The sequence below is a fragment of the Suncus etruscus genome, chromosome 1 (genome assembly GCF_024139225.1).
Source record: "Suncus etruscus isolate mSunEtr1 chromosome 1, mSunEtr1.pri.cur, whole genome shotgun sequence".
NCBI lineage: Eukaryota > Metazoa > Chordata > Mammalia > Eulipotyphla > Soricidae > Suncus > Suncus etruscus.
In genome coordinates this window covers 78,363,030-78,371,941 of record NC_064848.1, presented here as the reverse complement: position 1 = coordinate 78,371,941, position 8,912 = coordinate 78,363,030, and the positions used below count along the sequence as shown (strand labels likewise).

Below are 8,912 nucleotides of genomic sequence, written 5' to 3'. Positions count from 1 at the left end.
GGGCATGCAGGATTTTATTGCATGTAGTCTTTAATTCTGGGAGTATCTCTTTGATGATGTCTTTGACAGTTGATTCTTCCAGAAGATCTCCTACCTGGGCCTATGAAACTCTGATGATTCTTATGTTGTTTCTGTTAAGTTTATCAAAGACTTCTATTTTCATCTGTTCGCATTCCTTGAGTACTTTTTCCATTGCCTGATCGTTTGTCCTAAGGTTCTTTTCCAGTTTCTTCTGCTGTGTTGATTTTTTCTGCATCACATCTTCCAGTACTCTGATTCTCTCTTCAGCTGCTGTTACCTTGCTGTCACGGCCATCCACTGAGGTTTTCAGTTGAGCTACCTTGTTTTTCAGATCTGCTATTTCAGTTTGGAGTTTTCTGATTTCTGTCTTTGTGTTTTGTTCAGATCAATCTATGCCTTCTTTGAGTTCTACAAACGTCTTCCATATTTCTATTTTAAGTTCCTTATCCAAGAGGTTAATCAGATGGTTGGAATTTTTTAGGTCATCCAAGCTATCATCTTCATTCTCTGTGCATGGTGTTTGCCTGCGAGTTTTCCCCATTGTCACGCTAGTAGTGTGGTTTCTCCTGTGTGTTGTGGTGGGGTTTATTGGTTAGAAAGAGTGCGTGGTGGTGAATCTTTGCTTCACGGCCACGCTCTTCTGGGGCCACTAGGTGACAGTTTTTGGGGGTTCACTTCCCAAGGCTCTGAGGAGAGCTTCAAAAATTCAGGAAAAACAAAGAAGCACAGGACAGGGCTCCCTTCAGTTGCTCAGTTTCCTCAGAAGAAGCATAGCAGGGCAGAGACTTCACAGGTGAAGCAATCAGCACTCCACCGGGCAACCCCCACTGCCAACCATTTCTTACTCACTCACTGGGTAGCTTCAGAATGCAGTTTTTTGGGGGGTTCACTTTCCAGGGCTCTGAGGAGAGCTTTAAGAATTCAGGACAGACCGAGAAGCACAGGACAGGGCTCCCTTCAGGTCCTCAGTTTTCTCAGAAGAAGCACAGCAGGATGGAGACTCTGCAGGTAGAACACTCAGCACTCCACTGGGCAACCCCCACAGCCAGCCATTTCTTACTCAATCACTGGCTCACTGGGTAGCTTCAGAATGCAGATTTTTGGGGGTTCACTTCCCAGGGCTCTGAGGAGAGCTTCAAGAATTCAGGAAAGACAGAGAAGTACTGGGGCCTGTTTAGTTTTTCTATATCCTCCTTATCCAGTCTTGGAAGATGATTATTTTTCTAGAAATTTGTCGGTTTCTTTTGGATTCTCTAACCTGAGTATAGTTGGTCATAATAAATCCTCATGATGTGTTGATTTCTTGGGGTTCTCTTGTAATCTCTCGCCTTTCATTTGTGATCCTATTTATTTGGGTGTTTTACCTATTTTTTTTTTTTTGGTGAGTCTTGCCAGTGGTTTGTCAATCTTGTTTATTCTTTCAAAAAACCAACTTTTGGTCTCAATTGATTCTTTTGTATTGTTTTCTTAGTTTCTGTGTTAGTTATTTCTGCTCTGGTTTTTATTATTTCTTGTCTTCTGGTTCTCTTTGGGTTTCTTTGCTGCTGTTTTTTAATCTCCTTAAGGTGTTCATTTAAATTGTTGATTTTGTCATTCTCCTCTTTCCTGACATAGGTTGCATGGCTATGAGTTTCCCCCTAATTACCGCTTTTGCTGTGTCCCATAGATTTTGACAATTTGTCTCTTCATTATCATTTGTCTCAAGGAATCTTTTTATTTTTTCCTTGAGTTCCACTTTGATCCAGCTGTTGTTGAGCAGCATGTTGTTTAATTTTCAGGTGTTGGATTTTTTTAATAAATTCTTTTTACAATCTTTTTTTTTTCAGGGGATAACGCACACACAGCTCCCCACTACCATAAATTACACTGTCGAGTTTCCCACATTTGGGGTAACCGCAGAAGTCAACACACCTACAGTGCAATGGGCGAGCCTCACCCTGGGGAAACCACCTTCGTGATCATGGAATTAAATCTGCCAGGTAAGTATTACAGTCAATCTTGATCTCTGTTGCATGGTAATCTGATAAGGTGCTTCTAATAACCCTTATATTTGTGACTTTATGCAAGTTAGAGTTATATCCTAAGGCATGGTCTATTCTGGTGCAGGTTGTAAGTGCACTTGAGAAGAATGTATATTCTGCTTTCTGGAGGTGGAAGGCTCTATATAAGTCCATTAGCCCTGGATCTTCTAATTTTTCATTTAGGGCTCTTATTTCTTTGCTAGTTTTATGTATGGTGAATCTGTCCAGTAGTGACAGTGGAGTATTGAAATCTCCTACTACTATCACATTACCTTCTATATGTTTCTCCAGGTTTATGATCAAATGCCTTACATATTTTGCTAGCTATGCATTTGGTGCACAAATATTGACCAGAGTTAGTACTTCTTGGCCTAGTGTTCCCCTGATCAGTAGGTAGTGACCCTCTTTGTCTCTGATCACTTTCTTGAGGTTGAATGCAGTTTGGTCTGATATAAGAATGGTTGTCCCTGGTTGTTTTTATTTCCATTGGATTGAATAATTGATTTCCATTCTATTATTCTAAGCCTGTGTCTCCAGTACTTGTAGATGTGTTTCTTGCAGGCAGCAGAAATCCAGTTTTTGTTTTCTAATCCAAGCCTCTACTATGTGTCTTTTAATGGGAGAGTTTAGTCCATTGACATTTAAGGAGATTATTGACAGAGAGGGCTGTTTTGCAGTTGTATTGTGTAGGGTGGTTGTTGTTACAATTGGGATTTGGATTGTGTAATTCATCTCTGAGTATATCATTTAGCATCAAATTTGTTTGTGCAAATAATGCAAGTTCTTTTTTGTCTGAGAATGTTTTTAGTTCTCTCTCCCATATGAATGAGAGTTTTGCTGGGTAGTGGACTCTAGGTTGGAAGTTTCTTTCATTCAGTTTACTAAATAATATGTAATTCCACTGTCTTCTTGCTTGAATTGTTTCAAATGGGAGATCTGGTTTGATTCTTATGTTCTTTCCTTTGTTTTTATTCTCCCTTATTGCTTTAAGGAGTTCATCTCTATGTGTGTGTGTTTGTGTGTGTGTGTGTGTGTGTGTATGTCTTTCTCTCTCTCTTTTTTGCCATTTGGATTACTATATGTCTTGGTGTTGGTTTAGTAGGGTCTATTTTATTAGGAACTCTTTTCATCTCCTGGATTTGCACCAGAGCCTCTTTCCAGAAGGTAGAAAAGTTTTCTATTATTTCCCTGACTACTTATTCTCCCCCTTTCCCTATTTCCTCCCCTTCTGTTTTCCTACAATCCATAGATTATTTCTTTTGTCTTTGTTCATTAAATGCCTAACTTTTTCTTGCAGTGCTTTACCTTTTATTTCCTTATTGGCTTCTTTGTCATTTTTAGTTTGTCATTTTTCTTCAAGTTCTTCTATGTGATTCTCCAACTGTGTAATTCTGCTACTATGGCTTGATAAGACATTTATTTTTATTTTCTTTAATTCCATTTGTATTGATTCTCCATTTTCTGTAAAAGTTCTTCTTTGAGATGGTTAATCTGTTTGTCTATGGATTTCTTGAACTTGCTGGCTAGTGATTCCTTTATTTCTTTGTCATGGCATGCATTGCTGCTTTTAGGTCTTCATCTATTGGGCCCATGCATTTTGGTAGACTTGGAAACTTGCTAGGATATTTCTCCATATCCCCAGTTGTTAGTGTCTTCCTTAGTTTACCCCTATTTCTTTGCATTTGGTGGTTTGGCTTGGAGTGACTTAGCTCCACAGGTCCAGTCAGCCTAGGACTACCACCCCTTCCCCTGTACCTGGCAGATGGCGCGGTTCAGCCCCCAGCCACAGTGACTGAGCTCTACAGGTCTGATTGGTTTGGGTCTGCTGCCCCTTCCCCTCTACCTGGCAGACAGCATGTTTCAGCTCCCAGCCAAGTGACTGAGCTCCACAGGTCTGGATTATATTTAAAGTTTTAAAGTTATTGTTGCTGGTTTACAGTTTTTCTTTAGCAATAAGCATTGAAAAACATTTAACCTACTGATTTCTCAATTATAGTAATTGTTTGGGGTATATATTTTTATTTTTGAAATTTACCAGTGGTTGCTGCATTTTCCACATCAGCTTATACTCGAGTCACTAAGTTTCCCATGTTTTAGGTAAAATTAGGGGGGTCGACTTATACTTGGGTCAGTTTATACTTAAGTATAAACGGTATCTTTTCTTGGTATTCAAAACTACAGTTTTTTCTTTCTTTTTGGTTTTTGGGCCACAACTGTCAGGCAGTGCTCAGGGGTAATTCCTGGCTCTGTACTCAGAAATTGCTCCTGTTAGGCTCGGGGACCAGACCATTCTGGGTCAGCCATGTGCAAAGCAAATGCGGTATTCAAAACTATAGTTGTAAATTCAAACATGCTCATTAGAAAATGTTGTAAAGATAGGGTTATCAGTTATCCAATTAAGAAGTTAAAATCTTAAATATTAAAAGATTTTTTCCAAAGTCTTAAAGCTAGAAGATAGTGAAGCAAAAATACAAACAGCTTTTGAATTAGTCTCAAACAACTCTAATTAAAAGCAGTTCTCAAAAACTCAGTGAAATGGGAAACATCATTAATAAAGGCTTCTTATATATAAGAAGTTGCATGCCTTGTACTTACTTTGACTAAATACAAAGTAGTGCAGTTTTCTATCTGGATGTCTAACCTCAGAGTAGATGAAATTAACTAAATACTACAGCTGATTCCTTATATAAAAGATAAATAGAAGACAAAACCATAGGCCTAGATTCTCTACGTAATATGTAAAATTAGAAAATATAAAGGTGTTAAAATGTAAAATTAGAAAATATAAAGGTGTTAACACCATTACTCAGGATAATCATCAACCCTGTTACTAAATCACATCTCTAGTTTTTTTTCTTCATTGGAAATACCTTAATAAGGGCCATCAAATATCTCAGAGATTATCTTGTAGCTCTCTCCTATATAGTCTGTTCCATACATTGTCAAAAGAAGAAATCTTATAGAATCCATCAAGTCATTTTTTCATGTGAAACCACTCATTAGCTCCATTTCTTTTTAAAACATTCTCACAAGCTCTCATGCCATGCTATCAATCCCAAATTTGTGTGGTCATTTTCTGACTCTCCTTCCATGCTACTTTCACATTACTCCTCACAATATCTTGTCTTATTTCATTATCATTCCACTTCTGAGCTTAAGCAATGCTGCATTTTGTCGCAAAATCTATGCCCACAATGTTTTCTCTGGCCAGAATATATTTCTATCCCTTTATGTAAATTGGTAAACTCCTTACATAGGATAACCTCAGTGTTAAGAATATTCTCTTTCTGACTATACTCAAAGATCCAGTCCCTTTTTTAAGGTTGTTTCTTTCCCAATTATATATTTTTGTCATTCTGCATGGTGATTATGTCTCCACAACCAGATGGGGAAAACTGAAGTCAGAGATCCTGCATTAATCATCTTTGGTTTTGAAGTACCTAGCATAAGGGTTTAATAAATGCTTGTCAAAATAAATTTAGCTGACTTCTCTGTTTCTTCTTTACTAGTTTAATCAAGATAATAGACTAACCACTCAGGTAGGAAAAATTGTTTCATTTAATGCTTTCTCTATGTGTCCTTTTCTCTTTCTCTTTCTTTCTATGTACTCTAAAAAGATGGGAAAAAAATCAAGATGCTGGAACAAAACAAAAAAAACACTTAAAATGCTTATTCAGATGCCAGTTTGTTTTATTTTTCTATGTGTCTGTAAGAGACATAAAATCAGAGAGAGGGGAAATGGTAGTGGGGGGCATGAAGCTGGCTGTAGGTAGAAGCACCCCATTGAGTAGTACCTCACACTGTGTTTAATGGAAAGCCTACTTTGGGGGATGATGAGGTTGGGGAGCAATAGATCTACTGCTGTGTGCACCAATTTCAAATTGCTAGCTACACCCTTAGCTAACACTAGTGTTTCATGTGGTAAACCCAGGGTTACCACATGAAATAATCAGCAAGTACACCTCTGCCACAGGAGTAATTTGTGATTGGTTGGAGAGCAAAGCTGATAATACAGTAAGTACATAGACATGCTTTTATTCTGATGTTGTGCCATTCCAGATGAATCATGACTGCCCCATGTTTCCTTGATCATGTAGGGTCTGAGAAATAGTTCCTAACCATTGCTGTGACATTTCTGAAGGAGCTGTTCCATCAACTATTCAAATGGTTTTATTCTTCCCTAAGCCATGATGATGTACAAAAAGGTAATTTCAAGAGAAGTGATATTCAGAGAAATTGGGAATAAAAAATTTTCTATCTCTGGTAATGTATCCTTTAAACCCATCCTCTAATGGATTTTGTTGGAACTCCAATCTGAGCACGTCATCCCTGTGGAAATTTAATCAATAAGTACTCACTTTGGCATCATATATATATATACATATATGTTTGTATACATATATAAATGGAAGCATAAGAGAAGAGTCATATGGCCCCTGTGCAAGATTTATATGAAAGTTTGAAGAATTTCATAATTTTAAAAATGTTTTCAATTAATCCTATAATGCCAAGATGTCATTTACATTTGTTAGAAGTACAGGTATAATTATGTATAACATCACCCCCGCTAACTTGTCCACCACAACCCTTCTCACAGACTATTGGATACCAAAACTATATGACCATACTATATATCTAATTCTAATACTGGTTCTGTCCATGCCTTTGATCCATAAGTTTCCTCTGTCTGAAGTAGTCATGATTATATTCTATATCTAAATTTATATCTAAGTTTAATTAATAAAAGCTATTATTCAAGACTGGCCAAACTATCATGAACTTCTTTTGTCTTTTTTAATTCTCTGAATTAATATGTTGCATGGGACTCTTAAATTAATTTTTCCACAAGTGTTCTATTTCTGCCATATCATCAAGTAAAAAAGTTACATATAAAATTATTAAAAAGAGAAGTACCAAAGAGAATGGCAGGAGAGATACTGAGTGCAACCAATATAAGGTACCCTGTATATATACAATGAAAAAAAGAGAAAAGTTATGTAACTTCAATTCTAAAAAAACTCATAGATATAGTATTCTTCATATGTTCAGTGTATTTTCACTCCCAACTTTGGTTAATAATGTAGGTTCTGGAGTCCAAGCACTTAGTTCATAATACACCATTATTACATCATATGTGATCTTAGATACATGACTTGTCTTTCTGTTTCTCAATTCTATCCTCTGTAAAGTGGGCATAAGAAAACAAAATACTGACTAACCTGTGTAATTTTAATAGGAATCTATGAATATAAGATGCTTATTACAGATACATAATATAAAGATTAACTATGAACTGCTGATAGGTCTATATTCCACCTGGAGTGAAAGATCCATTACTAGTTTAAAATTTTGGGGGTTTCAATGTTGCTCATTATTGTATATATATTCTATTTTTTGCATATAAGGATTTGTTGAATGTGGGTTCTAAATATCTGTGTGCCAACTGTATTGCAAAGTATAGAAACTGAAAATAAGGGCTCAGTCAATGTTTATTGGGTAAAGCATTGTTTGACTGAAAGCTAATAAAAGAATAAGAAACATGTAAACTTTAAAAATGAACTGAGAGTGACACTAGTCAGACAAAGAAAAGGATAAAATGAATGAAGAAATTAGATATTCAGTATTATCTCTCCTTCAAATACTTGAAAAGGTTGGGTGTGATGAAGCATAGGTTATTAAAATGGTAAAATCATACCGATCAACTTCATGAATTACAAACTTATAGACTCCTAAAAAAAGAGATTCATCATATCATGGCCTACAGAAAAATGGCAAGGGGAAGTAAAAAGGAGCTCCAGAGTAAGAATTTCTTACTTTCAAACATAAAAGAGCCATATAAAAGGAAATAGAGATTTCTTTTTTTTTGGGGGGGAGGGGTCATATCCGGCAGTGCTCAGGGTTTACTCCTGGCTTTATGCTCAGAAATTGCTCCTGGCAGGCTCAGGGGACCATATGGGATGTTGGGATTTGAACCACTGGCCTTCTGCATGAGAGGCAAACAACTTACCTCCATGCTATCTCTCCGGCCCCAAGAAATAGAGATTTCTTATTTCACTCCACTTATATCATTAAATGTGATAGACATTTAAGAAAATGTTAACACAGCTTATTACTATTATTATTTGCAGCTGATGTTTGAAATACAATATTACTCAGATATAAACAAAGCATTATTATGCTTATTCCTAGGATGAGACATAAAACCCAGTAAATTTGGTGGGGGGCATGGGCCATACCCGGTGATAGTCAGTGGCTACTCCTGGCTATGCCCTCAGAAATTGCTCCTGGCTTAGGAGACCATATGGGATCCTAGAAGATCGAACCACGGTTTCTCCTAGGTTACCTACCGCATGCAAGAAAAACACCCTACTGCTTGACCCACCACTCCAGCCTCCAGTGAATTATTTTTAATACTCTATTTTGGAGTTGCTAACAGGAGGAATAGAGTTTATATATTCAAAATTCACTTACAACATGAATGAAATTTTCTCCAAAATATCACATCATTTATTTTTAAGCATTTTAAGTAGAGAAATAGACAATGTTAGTTCATATGTCATCACAAAGATTCTCAAGATCTTAATAGATTGAATGCAAATCAGCATATGATACTATGCAAAGAAAACACATAGCAAAATTGACATTTATGTTAGCTGGGAGATAAAAGTCTGTCTAAGCAGTCACAATTCAAACTACTATTATGATATTTCTAGTGACCCAAATTCTGTCTTCTGAAGGCCAAGAAGTGTAGTAATTCACTTTATGTGCATCTAAGCTACCAGTGAATGCTGATAGTTCTCACAAACTGCCAATCTGGTACACTAAGGTTTATATTTTCTGGCAATACAATATTACCAATTGTGTCAGCTA

General features: G+C 36.7%; 1 non-coding gene across 1 annotated transcript; it reads right to left on the bottom strand.

The window, feature by feature from the left end:
• Nucleotides 1–1,845: 1,845 nt before the first annotated feature.
• LOC126032412 (U1 spliceosomal RNA) lies at nucleotides 1,846–2,008 on the bottom strand. The gene has a single exon (XR_007503864.1). It is a non-coding gene; the product is annotated as a U1 spliceosomal RNA (small nuclear RNA).
• Between the last annotated feature and the right edge of the window lie 6,904 nt (nucleotides 2,009–8,912).